The sequence below is a fragment of the Odontesthes bonariensis genome, chromosome 9, assembly GCF_027942865.1.
Source record: "Odontesthes bonariensis isolate fOdoBon6 chromosome 9, fOdoBon6.hap1, whole genome shotgun sequence".
NCBI lineage: Eukaryota > Metazoa > Chordata > Actinopteri > Atheriniformes > Atherinopsidae > Odontesthes > Odontesthes bonariensis.
Genome location: NC_134514.1, coordinates 10,705,470 through 10,721,567, shown reverse-complemented (window position 1 = coordinate 10,721,567; position 16,098 = coordinate 10,705,470). Strand labels below are relative to the sequence as shown.

Genomic DNA, 16,098 nt, shown 5'->3' with positions numbered 1-16,098 from the left:
CACTGTCATTTGAAGTGCAGCCAGTAGATGGGTGGTTGGTGTTTCATCTAAATACGAATTACATTGAAGAGGCAAAAGATTAGGAGGATTTAAAACATGCATGCCCCAGGCGAGGATCTGTAAGTGTGGGATTCCAAAAAAAGGAAGAAAAAGGGGGGTTGCTTGATGACGCTTATGCACCTTTTGGGTGCTTAAAGAGCAAGTACGAAAAGTGCTCTATCCTTGCTTTAGGACTCAGAAAATATATTTCTTCCCTAATTTATTGATTAAACCCAGTGAAAATCTTTTACTTCACTGAAGTACTTCTAAGGAAATATTGAACTTACTGTAAGGTGGAAAACTTTAACTTGAGTGTACAGTATTCTTTTTGGTGAATTTGAAAGAAACCAGTATGGCTTGCTGTCAGAGGGTGATGTATTGTCTAAGAGGGAACAACATCATAAGTGTTTTGGACACACAGAGGAAATGGGGAATTGCAGCAGTAAACATTGTAGACTGTCTCAACTTTTTTTCCTCCTCTCCCCTGTGTGGTTCTGTGACCTGCATACTGATCCCCATTTTTAACCTAGAGGACATCATGTCCCAGTCCTAGTCTGCTAAGAGAAGTGACGCTTTGATGATCTGGAGAGGACTGAGTCAAGAGCTCTCAGCTGTCATACCCGTTTCATCTTTTGCTGTTCTTGCTTTCCAAAGGTCCACCTCAAGCTTTTCTATTTTCCGTCTTCCATTTTCTATCTCTGCTTTTGGTGCCTGCATTGCAGTGTACTTCTCTCCCCTCTATAAAGCGAGACAAGTTTATATTAGCAGCAGACCTTTAAAGCTCTCCTCTTGATGAAAACTTGCAGCATATGCTATATCTGGATGGGTGTGCCTTCCATTATACAACACATCAGGATAGCATATGTTTTTTGACAGCCCTATTTAGTGGGAGGAAAGTGTGCAGACTAATCGCACAAAAAAATGACTGATTTGCCCATCCCCAGCTGTCAGCTTTATCCAGCATAGATGTACTATGATGTGTTGCAAATATGAGCTTGATTTCAAGCTGATTAGTTCTCAAAGTCAGTAAGGTTAGTAAAAGCCTAAAACTCCATACCTAATATGCCTAATGAAGTGGAAAGTAGAGGAGCTTGGTTGATGATATGTGCTCAGAAATACTTGCAAAGATGCTTTTGTATTGCATCAACCAAGAGAAACAGGGGACTATATACTGCAGTATGTCTGGCCAGTCTTAAAGCCACATTTTTGTCTGTGGCAATTTATTTAAATACGAAGCATCATTGTTTCACTGCTCCTTAACAGATTAACAGATTGCTGGTATTCAGATGATTTTTTTTTTTCATGCTTGCTGATATGAAAGTCCTGTATTATTTTGTCTTACTGTTCTATGACCAGCACTTTCATTCAGTCAGGATTTGTGGTAACCAAGTTTACATTGCAAATGTTTTTTTTTTTTTTTTTTCCTATGCCGATATGTATTTCCTACAAGATTGCTTTTTAATATTCTTTCTCTTCCCCTCTGAAGAGGTGAGCACTTTACCTGTTTGACAATTCCAACCATTTCAAGGGATCAGAGGAACAACTACACGATACAACCCACCAGAATAGTAAACAGGCCTGTGTTGCCACACAGTGAGCTGTGAATACAAGATAGGAAAAGTAGTGGCGTTTTGGGAGCTCCCCCCCCTCTCTCTTTAAGACCCAGCGGGTTTGTAAGAGGAAAAGCACAGTGAGTGTGGTGAACTAAAAGGTGTGATTAATTAGTAGAGTGAAACAAGACAAAGTGGTCTCATACTCTTTTCTTAAGTGCCTTTCAAAAGCAAACAGACCAGCATTATTGGGCTTCGATCCCCATTTTAGTTTCTATTAATCAGGTGCTATGTTGCATTCATTGGTTACTTTATGTGACAGGATCTGGTGTGAAACTTGAGAGCCGGTTGATGATTAAGACACTGAACAAAAGCATTTCATACAGTCTCCATAGAGAGTGAGTTGCAAAGCTTAACTGGTCAGTTTGGCAGGTCAGAAGTCTCATGCTCGTCCACTGGGCTACATGAAAAGTGAGCTGTCCTCAGTGCTGAAATCAAGATGAGTGTAGGGAGTCTCTGTTTGACTGCCTCTTTATCACTGTATTGATAAGTGACTTCATAGCCTCCAGGTGCAGGAAATTTCTCGGGGCTGTTACACTTTGAACATAAAACTATTTGATTCATTCTTTTTATTCCTGTGTTTCTTGTGGAGCTTTAAGTGTTTTCATGATGCCAGAAACTTGATTATTTTGTTTTGTGAAGCATCACTTAACATTTTCTGAAAGAAGATCCATATATTCTGTTGATATTGAGGTTCAGCTTCAAATTTGTTAATTTATTTATCCTTTTTGATTTTAGTATCTAATTTATATCCAGAACCATAAATATAACCATAAAACTTGCTCTCATGACCCCCTCATAATTTAAATACTGTCTGTAGTTTGGATAGACGAGTACAATTTGATAACCATTTGTAATAATTTTTTTTATTTTATTTTTACAATACATGCTCTGGAATGGTCTTGGTATACTGATGATAAGCTAACTTTAGCTAGCAAAGTTTACTGTTGGCTTAATTTTCTTGAGGTAGTTGCACACAAAACTGTTTTTATGGCTGTTGTGGTCTTTGGCTTTGTATATTTCCCTTATTTTTACACCATTCTCACAGCACAACATGGTTTTTACCAGTCTGGCAGACAAGAAGCTTTTTATTTAGTTGTTTTGATGTGCTTGTCAAACAGTTTGGCACATGACGGCCTTCTTGTGGTGATAGTAGATGACATGTTGCCACGAGATGCCAGTAAAAACTACGGAATGAAGGTTTTCAGACAAAATAGTAGTCGCATAATCTATATTATTTTTGTTGTAACAAAAGAATGACTCTTGGACTATTATAAAAACATGGCTCAACCCTAATCTGCAGTTATTTTGTTTTTATTTTCTTCCTAAGGTTTAAGTATTCCTTTGGCAGCAGATCTTGTACAATACATTTTCTTAAAATGAATGAGAAACATTACAGTCATGATCCAGTTAAACAAAGTGATTACTGTCTATGATGTAGAGACTTTACGTGGCTTTAAAACACTGGACATTTTTTTTTTGTTTTAGCCATTTTCATGAAGACGGCAATTGGAGTCAAGCTACAAAGCCCAACCCAATCATTTTAGGGTATAAGCAGTTGCAGAAACTTTATGTTCAATGCTTTTTGAAACTTGGTATGTTTCATTGTCTCCTTAATTACAGGCCCAGATGAAAACAACATGGGAGCTCATTCCTGTGGAAGGAGTTTTAAACATTCAGCTCATGTTCCTGTGACTCTGTGATCTTTCCTCTGATGATTCCTTTCTTCTGATTGTGTTGTTCCTTTTTGTGTAATTGAAATGATCTCATCATTTAAGGGAAGCCTACCTTTCACATCAAGGTAAAACCACAAAATATATCAGCCTATAGATAAGAAACTAATAGAGGAAGCCTTACTGCTAAACCCATGGCTCAGATGGTAGAGTGGTCGACTTCCATTCAGAAGGTCGGTGGTTTAATCTCCAGCCCTTTGAAATTCTGTGAAAGTGTTCTTGGGCAAGACACTGAATCCCACATTTCCCACTGTACCATTTTTCAGGCCTGATGAAAATAAAATAAATAGTTTAATTCAAAACATGAGTTAATATACATCTGTTCACATATTTACTTCTATGGTTTGAGGTAAAAATAAAATCTTACTTTACAATGTTCTTTATAGTCGATGGACATTTTACTGAAGGAATTATTACAATTATTCTTTATCTTGTGGTGGAGAGACAAGACCAGTGCAGTTAATACAGCAGTAAACTTTAGGATTAAGACGAGATATACATCTCTATCTATATCTCTATTATGGAAATATCTTAAAAACAGAAAAAAATAAAAATAAATCATTGAGTAGAATTAAAACAAATCATATTGTCTTGACTCGAGTCTCCAGTTTAATGTTGTAGCCTGTAAGTCTCACCTTACTATCCCTGCCACGCTTTCAGCTACACTGTCCAACTCTTAAGTGAACTGAGGCTGATGAACTTCCACTCTCAGCAACAATAAGTTTTATAAGACATAAGACTGCTGTTGTTGTGCTGTCAGCTGCACTTCTGATCAAATCCACTCAGTAAATGTGTTGGCTGATGTTATACTCTGCCAGCATGCACTCTCACACAGTGTAGTGTGCTTGTCTTTGCTTAGCTTCTTAATCTTAGGCCAGACTTTAGAAATCATAGCTCATGGACATCAGCAGTTGTATTCAACAACTGAAGCCGCACACATTGGATTTAAATTGATGAAGGCAAGGGTTGTGGGAATGATTATCTTTGTGTACTGTCTAAAAATTTGTACATTTATGCAAAATACCTCCTGTTGCAAAGAGGAAAAGCCATTTAGCTGATTTAAACTGTTGCTCATATGCCGTTTGGAGAAGCAACAACAAATTATTGCAGAATAAGTTGATCTCACCCCCCCCAAGTTATTTATTTTCACTTCCTGCCATTAAGTCCACATACATTGTTCCCAATTAAGTCAGATCCATTAAAAAAAAAAGATACCCTGATCATTCACTTTCAGCTACTATTCCAATATTTAGAAGATGGGTCATTCTCCTTATTTCAAAATAAGTGCATATATATATAGATTAGGGAGAAAAACATGATAGCCCTGCATTATTTAAATACCAATTAGGGCCGTGAAATATACTTAACATTAGGTCGAATTAACACTCTTGAATATATTTTTTCATATGGGCTCCACAGGCAACACAGTACAACAAAATTAGTCAATTCATCTTTGATTGCATATTCCAGTATCTCATTTAAACAAATTTAAACAAAGCAACATAGTCTGAAATAGTTTTTTCTTTGTATTTTACATCCTTTCATTCTCTGTAAACAGCCAGAATTTAAAGCAGTACATCCTAATGTCAGTTTTTGGTTTACGGTTGCGCTGAGGTATTGTTAAGCTGACAAACACGTTTATAGAAAGAATGTGTGCTATTCTTAATTAGTATTCACAAATGAGACTACTGTGTAGTCTTTTGCCCATGACCCCTTAATTGTTAGCACTTGCATCACAGCAATAAGACTCTGGGCTAAATCTTTTGTGAAATCTTTGTGCATGTTTGCTTTACGTTTGTGCCTATGTGGGTTTTCTCGAGCTTCCTCTCTGAGTCCAAAGGTTTAACTGGTGTTTTTTTTTTTTTTTTTTTTTTTTTTTGTTAAATTTTTTTTTTTAAATTGGCTGTCGGTGATGATTTGAATGACCACTGTTGCCTGTCTCTTCGTATTGGCCTTGTGATGGACTGGTTATGTGTCCTGGGTGCATTCCTGACGATTCCTGTGATAAGCTCCCGTTTCCTGCTACCATCTATGTGGGATGCAGTAGGTATGAAAAGGACTGATTCTTAAAATAATGTGAAAGGAGAAAACACAACATGGCTTTGTTAACAGTAACCTTGCTGATGAGCTCCCTGCTTGATTTGACAGCTTGATTGTGAAATGCATTTAATTCTCAGTTTCCTGCGGGCTTGTTATCCACATCTGTATGCACATCATCATTGTCTTCTTTAAATCTTTAGAAGTATTTCTATGAACAATATGCTATACTTCCTGATTTCTCAATCAGAGTCTGGTCACATGGAGAAAGACATTAATTCTGCTCACATTTTGCCCACAGTGCCCAGTGCTTACTGGGAGGTTTATGCTCATCCCTATGGAAAATAGTGCACACTCCTGTTTATTTTGTGTGTATGAATGCTGTATATATACAACATGTGAATAGAATAATTTCTATTATATACTGAGGGCACAGCAGTTGTAAATATGGGATGTTGACAGTAAGATGGGTTACCTAGCAACTTAAATCTTGCTTTCTTTGTTGCTATGCTTGATTTATTTTGCAAATGCTGTTTTTAAGCATGTTGCTTTTGCATTCTGTTGTTTGAGAGGAAAGAAGTACATTGCCAAATTTGTCTTACATCAGACATATGGATGCCAAATATAGTCCTGTTGTGTTCAAACAGTATTAACTCTACATGGCATATGATGTACTCAGATATTCAGACACACCAGGTGGCTGCTGTCTGGGAGCTGTTGAACAGAAATTTTTTTTGTGACCAAGAAGAGGCAATCCAGGTGTCAAGTATAAGGCAGTGGACATAATGTTGTTATTTGTGCGGTGGTAGTGTCCTTTCACTTGTCTGTGTAGTGATACTCAATCCTTGGCAGTGTTACAGTCTGAATAACGATGTACACATCTGCTCCACAGTCTGTGGCAAGATGAGAAATGATCAGTTGTTACTTCATGGCTGATGTCCATTTACAGGTTGATATGTCTGGTAGATCTGAAATGCACTGTGTGTTGTGTTTGGGATTGTAGGCATGAAATCAGATGAGTATTTGTGCAAGGGTCCTGTTTAGAGGTAATTCAATAAAACCTAAAAGCCACTATTTATATGGTTATGTGATAATTAAGTAGGAAATGAGGATATTCCTCACTCTGTAAAGCACATCGGGTACAAGATCCCGAGACATATATCCATTGCAAGTCATTTTCTTTCTTTAAATCTGTTTAAATGTCAACACTCAAATACAAATAATACAAGTAAACTAAAGAAATATCCATATAAGGCTGGAAAATGAGTTTAAATCACCCTGATTCAGTGCTGTACTACCCAAAAGTCTTCTTTTTGTAATTGTTCCGCCTTATGTCATATTTGTGATCATTGTAAAGGGAAGTCTAGTTCATGCAGGGAGCACTTTAGTTTTCTAGGGCATTGTGGCAAATTTTTGATGTGCATTTGTTGATGCATTTTGGTGGACAATAAAAGTGAGTTTTCCTCTCATCAAAGCAATATTTGGTTAGAATAGGGAGGGGCAGCTGATAATATCATTCAAATTTGTTAGATATTATCAGATAAAGATTTTTATCATGTAATCAATACACATTGTCTGAGATAAGTTGAGCAAATTGGGTTAACAGTCTGGGATAAAAATGTCTCACTGGAAAAAATTAAATGAAATGAATTTAAGAAGAATTGAGAGATTTACTTTAATGATATATCAAAGATAAAACAGGGAGACGAACGGATATTTCCCTATGTTCTGTAGACAGTTTATGGCTTTTAAAAAGGAAAGAATTTAGTTTTTTTTCTGCAGCAGTGTGCTTAACTCATCAGTGAATCAGGTTAGATTGGGTTGCTCAGCATTGATCTGAAGGCCATTCATCAAACTCAATGGAACCACAGAGCCAATGAACTGAGTTCTTACATATTTGACACCCGCACTCCATCGTTCTACACCCTTCTGTCTTAAATTCTTTGACCTTTATTTTTGTGACATTTTCAAAGTAAGAAAGGAAAGCCTCGCTTTTTTGTACCAGTGAATTCTTTTGTTTGCTTAAGATTTTTGCTACATTTTCCTCGAAGTCACTAATAGGGGTAAATGATTTTTACAAGCCTGGGAGAAAGCCTAGAAGTAAATGGTTTTATCCGTCAGGTTATGATTGGTCTTTACAAGTAACCCAGCCATCAGCAGATTGACTGAGTCTTAAAAAGAAAATGTAGTTTCGAATTGTATGGATTTCTTTTTTTCTTCAGCAACAATTAATCCCTCACCTCCATACATTTTTTTATTTGTGTGATTTGTTATTTTGTTGTCTGTGATTCTTGGCTTTTTGACTTTCCATTGTGTTGGATCACAGTGGGATTTCTGTGAGGTTTTTTTATTGATTCTTTGTTCAGCGTCCTTGTTTCTGTTATTCTATGATATTTTATTCAAAGTACAGCCGTCTGAAAATTGTGGATTATTTTTTCAGTGATATATTTCATAAATAAAGTAAAGATAGCTACACTTTCTGTCATTAGATTGGTTATCAGTTCTCAACATTCTCCTGTCTCACCTGCTCTTGGGCAGAATTCATTATTGCTGCTGAAAAGCTCTTTTTTAGAGTGACTCGGAAGAAGTGAGCTGTCACTGGAAAATCCCAGTTTTCTGTGAGGCTATTGCGTTTCCTGTTAAACTCTGTCTGGGCCTGCAAAGCACTTGGCTGCAAATGGGCATTTCATTGTTTCTGCATACCACACTTTTACGTCATACTTTATCCATTTGAGCTCATTGGTTTTTAAATAAAAGAGAGCTGCAGGCTAAATGTAGCTGAACCTTATTATGTTAGTCCTCCAGTTACTGATAGTAAATTTGCAAGAATAAGGTAGAGATTACTCTTCCTTTTGATGAAACCCATGTTTAATTGTTGTGTATTTTTCTCAATGTGCCGCCTGTTTATAAAGTGGTGTCTGCCAGCAACTTTGAGCATCATATCTCAGCGCTGTGTTTTCTGAGAGTGTGTTTAAACATTTAGTTTGTCAAGATCTTCATTAACACTTGTCTTGCCTCTTTTAAATTTTGGTGTGAATATCTGAATTATTTTTAATCCAACGCATTCTCAAATTATCACGAGCACAGCTGCCATTGCCTCGCAGGCTAGATATATGTGTCTTTGTATCAGGAACACTTCTCACGTTATTCATTTAAAACCATCGTTTTTTTTTTCCTCCTCTCCACATCTGCCTCTAAGACAGTGTTTCTCAATTCCGGTCCTCAAGTACCACTGCCCTGCATGTTTTCGATGTTTCCCTCCTCCAGCACACCTGATTCAAATGAATGGCTCCTGATCAGGCCACTGCACTGAGTTGATCATTTGAAACATGCAGGGCAGTGGTACTTGAGGACCGGAATTGAGAAACACTGCTATAAGATATTCCATTACTGCAATGCTCATGATACAGCTGCAATATTTGTAAATAGGACATCCCTTCTATTTATTTTCACCCAATTTAGTGGCCACTGTAGGCTTCTCTTGGATACTAGCTCAAGTCCAATATTTCCTGCTGGTCACCATGACGACAGCAAGCCTTTAACCTCTCCCCTAATCAGAAGCAGTAGAGAGTGGAAGGATTCTTGAGGGTTCAGAAGGAACGTTCTTCAATTTGTGCCTAATGGCAATAATGCACATACATGTTCTTTTCTGGTGGTTTGAAAAGACTTAATTAAGGTTTATAACCCTGATGTTGTAAAATTGTGTCCACTGGGCTAAATAATGGACCTAAGGATACATAGGCTATTATCTGCTTTCACGCAAACAAATTTAGTTTTCACCGTGCAGTAAGAAAAATGTCTGTTGCTCGAATGCTGTTCCCCACAGTAAAAGAGCCATTTCCACGGAAACGGCTCTGTTGGTTTATCTTTTTTAGTTTGGTTGCTTTCATCTTTTTTTTTTTTTCTCCAGTATCAGGAACTGGGAAGTTGGGAAGTTTGGGAAGTTGTTCCTGACAGGTCAGAGTGACTGGCCTAATTTGCTTGTGAACAGTTGAATGACATTTTGAGATACAATGGTCACTGAAAACTATGATCCAGTTTTCCCTCTGGTTTATGAATAGTAAGGTTTTCTCTTGGTTTGGAGTTCCTGTCCTTTTACATTAAAAGTATCCTTCAGTCAGCTCCTGTGTTGAGATCCTGACACCTGCCAGTTTTAGCTGCATAAATACTCGTTTCAGGCTTTTTGGCAAATTTTAGACCCACTGAGCTTGAGTGTGTCTTAAAATAACAGAGCAGATATTCCATCCATTTGTTCTCTATACCGGCTTTGTGCTGGTTGGGGTCTCAGGGCTGCAGGTTTTATCCCAGCTGCCAGGGGGCGAAAGGATCAGTTTCAGGTCTAGCACAGAGGTTACTGACAGACAACAAACTATGTACGCCGACACTCATTGCTGATACAGAATCAAAAATTAACCAAGCATATTTAGACAAAGTGATTAGCCATTGCTGTAGGATGCAGATTCCCTCCTTCTGTGGGCCCGTCTCCAGGGAACGAGGGAATGGGAATTTAAAACTACACGGTTCACCATATGGCTAAGATTTCCTGTAAAGGTGCATATTTGTGTTTTTGCCTCTGCAGTTCAGTGTATTCACACCTCAACGTCAGTGCCTCTTTGATGTTGACTTATAGTGCATTCAAAGTAAGAAATGTCAAGAGATTTAATTCCATTTGTGTTTGACAGTATGAATTGAGATTGGTTGGATGCGTGTGGAAAGACCACGATAAATGCTTAAGTTGACACTTTACATGTTGAGTGGAAAGTTGACTTTTACAAAGATTGCAGTCACACCTCAAACACTTGTACTGCAGCACCCTGTATTCATTTTCATTTACTCCAGTCTAATGTGTCATTTACTTACCTTTGGAGAGACGCAGAGACTGAATAAAGTATTCTGTGTGTGGAGTTGTTATCCCTGGTTTTCAACCAGTGGAAGTTGCATGTATTGTCTGTCCAACTGCGCAGGTCACATTAAGTTGAGCAATTTATATGTTAAGGTAAGGCTTTTTAGTCACTTAAGCTAATTTCAGATGGCAAGATTATTCAGGACGGATTTCACGTCGCAGACAAATGTTGGAGGTTGCAGAGAAATGGCCTAGAACTGAGGAAAATCTGAGTTTGAAAAGCAGTCATTAATCACAATGCATGAGTGCTTCAAAAATGGGATTGGAGAGGCTTTCCAGTTTCTGAATGATATCTGATGCAGGGGACAAAACGGATGAAATCCGGGAGAAGAAAAATAAATAAAAATGCAACGGAGCGCACGATGAAGAGGCTATGCTCTCAGGAAACTGAGCAGAGTTTGTGTGAATGTTGGCTAAAACACACATATCTCTTTCATTTTCCTTCATGCCTCACCATGACAAACTCGAGAGGAGCCGTTGAGAGACGCTGCCGATTCTACAGTCAGGTGCAGGGAGGAAAACAGATTGAATCACCAGTAGTTACTTGTATCATAGTACAACCATAAGGATGAGAGAGACACTTATCTTCGTTACAGCGAAAACTGCTCGATTAGGATCAGACAGAGGAGTTGGGGTTTAAATCATGACGAAATCTTCTGCTGATCACTTGAGAGGTGTGAACGCTCTGACTACAAAACTTCCACAAAAAAGAGAAGCATGCGGCTTAGTGTGAACGATACAATGAGCATATGATGCTGAATCTCCCAAATTTCTGTAAGTCATTTCTAGAAATTGTCTCATAATGTTGTTTTTTAGATGAAAGAAAATATATTGTGTCACATAACATACACCGAAACTCTTGAGATTCACGGTGACATATTTTGACCAGATGATTTCTGCTCTTGTGCTATGCTTGTTGACACTGCCTCCGTTAAGTATTGAAAAGCAGGGTATCACCAACCAGCTGAAGGAGCCTTAGCCTTATTTCTGGCTTTAGTTGTGTTACTGGAATGCTCCACCTGTAGGAATGATAGACTTGGTCATCTTATATATATGGAAATGTACTGTCGGTGTGGTCACTATAACATGAGTTACCTATGCGCAGGTGTAATTTGATGTTTTTTTTTTATATATATATTTTGAAGAATATACTGAAAAATCTTCACATAATTTTCTCTGTTTTTTGGGGCATATTTTTCAGTATTCACACTAAGTTTGAAATAATCAGGTCAAATGGAAGCTGAGAACAACAAAGGCACAACACAGATTGACAATGTCAAGACTAACACAAGGCAAGATGAGATCTGTAAAGTGGAATGCTTTCTCTTTTGTCAGAGAAATACTTATCTGTCTGATACCATTTTAGTTGTAGCTTTTTGTATACTTTTGCTCTTAGTCATGCATTGTAGGGAATCCAACATTGCTGGAAATCTTTACAAATACCTGGCAAATAGTTCCAGTTTTCCACTTCAGTCTGAAGGAGGTAGAAGCCGTTATCAGTCAGCTTCCATTGAGAAACATACTTGCATTTTAATACACTGAATTACACACGTAATAGATGCAATTTACATGCTAATGTAAATCAGTAAGGTGGTGTAGTTGTAAATGAGGTATATATATATATATATATTCATAAGAAATCATCAGAGGTGGAGAAATGGGTGCAAAATAAATGACTGTGCTGTTACATTGTTTGGCTGTTATTATTTCCTGCTGGTGTAATATTTCAGGGGGTCCCGTTTAGGCACTTTGACTGCAGAGTTTTACGAGGTTGGAATATTCACCTTAAAAGTTTAATCCATGTCTCTTTAGCTTATTTAGCAACCTCCTTTAAAGGTTGCTAAATAAGCTAAAGTCAGGAATATCAGTCCTCAGGTTAAGCTTTTACCGTCAGAGGTCGGGTGGTTTCTAGGTCACAAACAACACGACTTATTACAGAACCTCTGCAGAACTGTCTTTACTGTGCACTTTATGGTCAGTTTCGTCTGAAAAAAGCCCCTGAAAGTAGCTTTTAATGTATTTTATAGTGTCATCCTAATGGTTATGGTGCAACTATTCATTCTTAAAGAGTGTCAACCAGGTGATGAGTGGGATGGAGGCAGGTAGTGTAGGTGGGCACACGCAACGGAATATTTGCCTCTTCTGCTGTCAGGTTTACTGTCATTAGGTAAACAGACAGGCTGCCATATGCATTTAATTGTGGAGAGGAATCTCTTTAGCTTTTTCTTCCAGTAGGGCCAAATTAATGATGTGTTGAAGAGTTCTTTCCAGCAGAACCATAACTCATTTAGAGAGGTCATTTTTTGAGTATAAGAAATTGTAATTTAGAGTTACCATAGCAATGTAGTTTCAATGATGTCTGAAGACAATCTAATCTACTCTCCTTCCAAACCTTACAATGGCACCTCAGTCCCCACTAAACACTCTCCCCTTTTTGACCCCTTTTTCTCTAGCTTTTCAGAGGACTTACTGTAACATTGGAGGGGTTTTGGAAATGCATTTATTGAATTTTGACCAATAATTTTCCTCAGTAAAAAGACACTGCGACTATGCTTTTCAATGGCAGTGAAGATGTGTGTGTGTGTGTGTAGTATAACATGCAAAAACTCTTCTGACCCTCCTGACTGGAAACGTTGAATATGAATTGCCTTCATGTTAACCACTTGCCAGCACAATACTGATGCGCTATTCCAAACTTTGTGTTTGGTAATATTCTGATGTATCTAGATTAGGTTCTGAAGCAGCTGTATATTGTAAAAAACTTGTTGGACTACTTGTGGAATGTTTCGGAAGCACATGAATTTTGCTTTTCAGACTCCTTTTTTTATTATCTAACAGCTACATATTTCTATCTTGCAGTGTAAAAAACAGTTTGCCTCTGATTTTGCTCATTTAAATAGATCATTGGGTTTTCATCATTGAAATTAAGCAGATTGTGCAATGATTGATTTTTATTTATTTATTTTTTTTCTTATTGCTCAGATAAACTGTTCTACACTTGCTAATTGTGTAATCAGTGATATAGGCAGCTATAGCACAAGGGGACCATGAGGTTTAGTTTCAACTTTTCAAATCGCTTAGACAGATCAACCGATATTTGTGGCTGATAGTTATCTGATGTTGTTTCACTGACATTAAAGGGAAAATAAATCTATATCAGCAATTATCTTTTGTGTCTGTATTGGCCAAGAATTTCACAGTAGTTGCTTCCCTAATGTAAACCAGTGTGGCAGTGGTTAAACACAATGTATTACATGCAACCAGTGCTGTCATTGCTAATTTATAAGAGCGCAATGTGGCAGATGCTCTGTGGACTCGATTGAGGTCTAATAATAATGTTCTGTGTTTGCAGTTAATTACAGTGAGTTAAAAAGAGTGTGTGTAGGTGGTCCACTTGTTTGAAGAGCCAGTCATGAACTATTTGCTTGTTTTGTCTCACACTTGCCCTGTCAGATGTAATAAAATATTTGAGTGCACTTCTCTTTTGGATTAGATATTTTTTAGCTGTACAAGTGTTTGATAATATAAAATTCCTCTGCATTGTTGGTTCATTTAGAAACTGAATTATATGACGAAAACAGCGACAATGAGACATAAGGAGTGGCAAAAAGTGACAAATGAATTGTGCATTGGAACACAAAACATATCATATTCTATAGTGCAGCAGATACTACAGCAGCACAGTGAACACAATTAAAACGAGAAAGAGAAACAAAAACAACTTTAAAGATGAATTCATGCTTCAAAATTTAAACAATGCAGAGCGTCCAACATGACCCTGTTGCAAGCATTTGTACCTGTGCATTATGTGTGCCTCAGTCTGCAAAAAACACCAGCTAGCAGTAAGGTTTCTATACCCCTATCTTGCATTTCTTTGCGTGCTTAAAACAACAAACTGAAAACAGAGATTAGTACATGTAACTGAATTTTATGAGTGTATGGGTAGTTATAAAATGATGAGCAACGGTTACTTTTAGAGGAATGATTACATTTAGGGGAGAAGATGCTAGAGGAGGTGGATTGTAATGAACACTGAGTCGACTGATTCTAAATAGTAGATGTTTCTTTCCCAGAAACATTCTCTATACAAAGCAGTATGTCATGTACACACAGAGAACCTGGTGGACCAATTATTCGTTTGTTCTACAGCAGCGTGACATATGGTTCTAAGTTTTGGGCTGGTGCATTTAGCTGTAGGCTACAGTTTAGCTACAGTTTAGGCCACATGGTTACACCAAGACCTTTGTGTGAAAGCATAAATCAACCTTTAGATACTCATAAAAAGAAGCAAAAAAGAGAGAATTATAGACAGGAAGACTGAACAGGAGAATCTAATTCAAAGTAGAAAGCACAGTAGAAAGTAAAGACACTGAAATATGTCCTTTTTAACACAGTCACTACTTTGTGTATCTAGTGCAGTAATGATCATGTATTCATTATTTTTCACTGTAGGCCAGAGGGTATTGAAAGGTCTATGATCTGTAAGAAAAAAAAAATGGGAAGAAGGCAAAATTGGGGAAAAAATGGAGGTGAAATTACATGTGGCATTAGTTCCTCGCATAATATTAGGATTTGTAGAACAACTTTAGTGTTTAACCAACTAGTCTCATCTTCTAGCCTTCATCTGGGCTGTCATCACCTAGCAGCGTGGGCAGACTTGTCCGTCCTTTGCTCTTTTTACAGTAAATAAAGCTACCTCGTGGATATGTTCTTTTTTTTTTTTTTTTTTTTTTAACAACCGGACCTACAACTATTTCTGAAAAACGGAAAAAATTAAGTCATGCTAAATCTACAGTTTAATCAGGGATGCTGTGGGCAACGTGCGTTTGACCTTTGCAAAATACTGAAAATAGGTTGGGCCGACGGATGCACCATGTTTTACCTGACAGATGTATGAAGCAGCAAAATGTTGCGTAACTGGAGCCTCTGTTTGGATCCGAGCAGCAAGACATGTATGGTGACATCAGCCAGGTGGTTGGAAAAATCAACAATCTGTCTTTTCTGTTTTCTTCTAGTTTCCTACCAGTCTATTCCGCACCGAATAAATGGTGACTATATTTAGACAGACGAGTTGCAGCCTGCTTGTTTTTTTTCACATTTTGGCCACTGAGTTGATCCAGACAGCATATCATCCCCTCTGTATGAATTTTCAAGCTGTGAATGCTATAAAGTTATTTGTTGTGCCTCACTGAACAATGTCTGTACTATCTATGCTCACTGAAGTTGTACCATATGGTTTTCAAGCGCTTATTCTTTTCTGCCGGTGTAAGTTTCTGATAATGTTGTTGTTTAAGATTCATGCCACATACTGCTGTGAGACATGCTCCTGGAAGGAAAGAAGTATTTAAGGACTGTCGTGGCGCAGCCATGTTTTACACCATCAGTTCTTAATGAAGAAATTCTTTTTTCCCAGTTATGTGTCATATCTCATAGAGACCAAAACATCTGGTACAATTTTATTTTTATCTGCACTTCCACTGCACCAGCATCAAGATGATGATGATGAGGCAAGGTTTGATTTTTACCTCTGTGCACTAGTCTCTGTGCACTTGACGCTGCTTTTGCTCTCACCTTACCTGTCAGTCACAATAATGTGCAGTACGAATCTAGGCCCATTTTCTGCCTTCTTGCTTTGATGCCCACCAGCAAGTTGTTGTCAGTGAGCTCCATTTACACCTTGCACTTCTTTAGAGAGCTAATTTCATGCTTTTTGGACTTGAAGAACTGCATTATTGATTTATTATTTTTTTTTTCTACTTTCTTAAAAGTTATTATC

General features: G+C 37.6%; 1 protein-coding gene across 1 annotated transcript in view; it reads left to right on the top strand.

Annotated features, from left to right (window-relative positions):
• The window catches only part of nbeab (neurobeachin b), a 184,707-nt gene that overhangs the window by 27,476 nt on the left and 141,133 nt on the right, over positions 1 to 16,098 (top strand). The gene's annotated exons all lie outside the window — the stretch shown is intronic.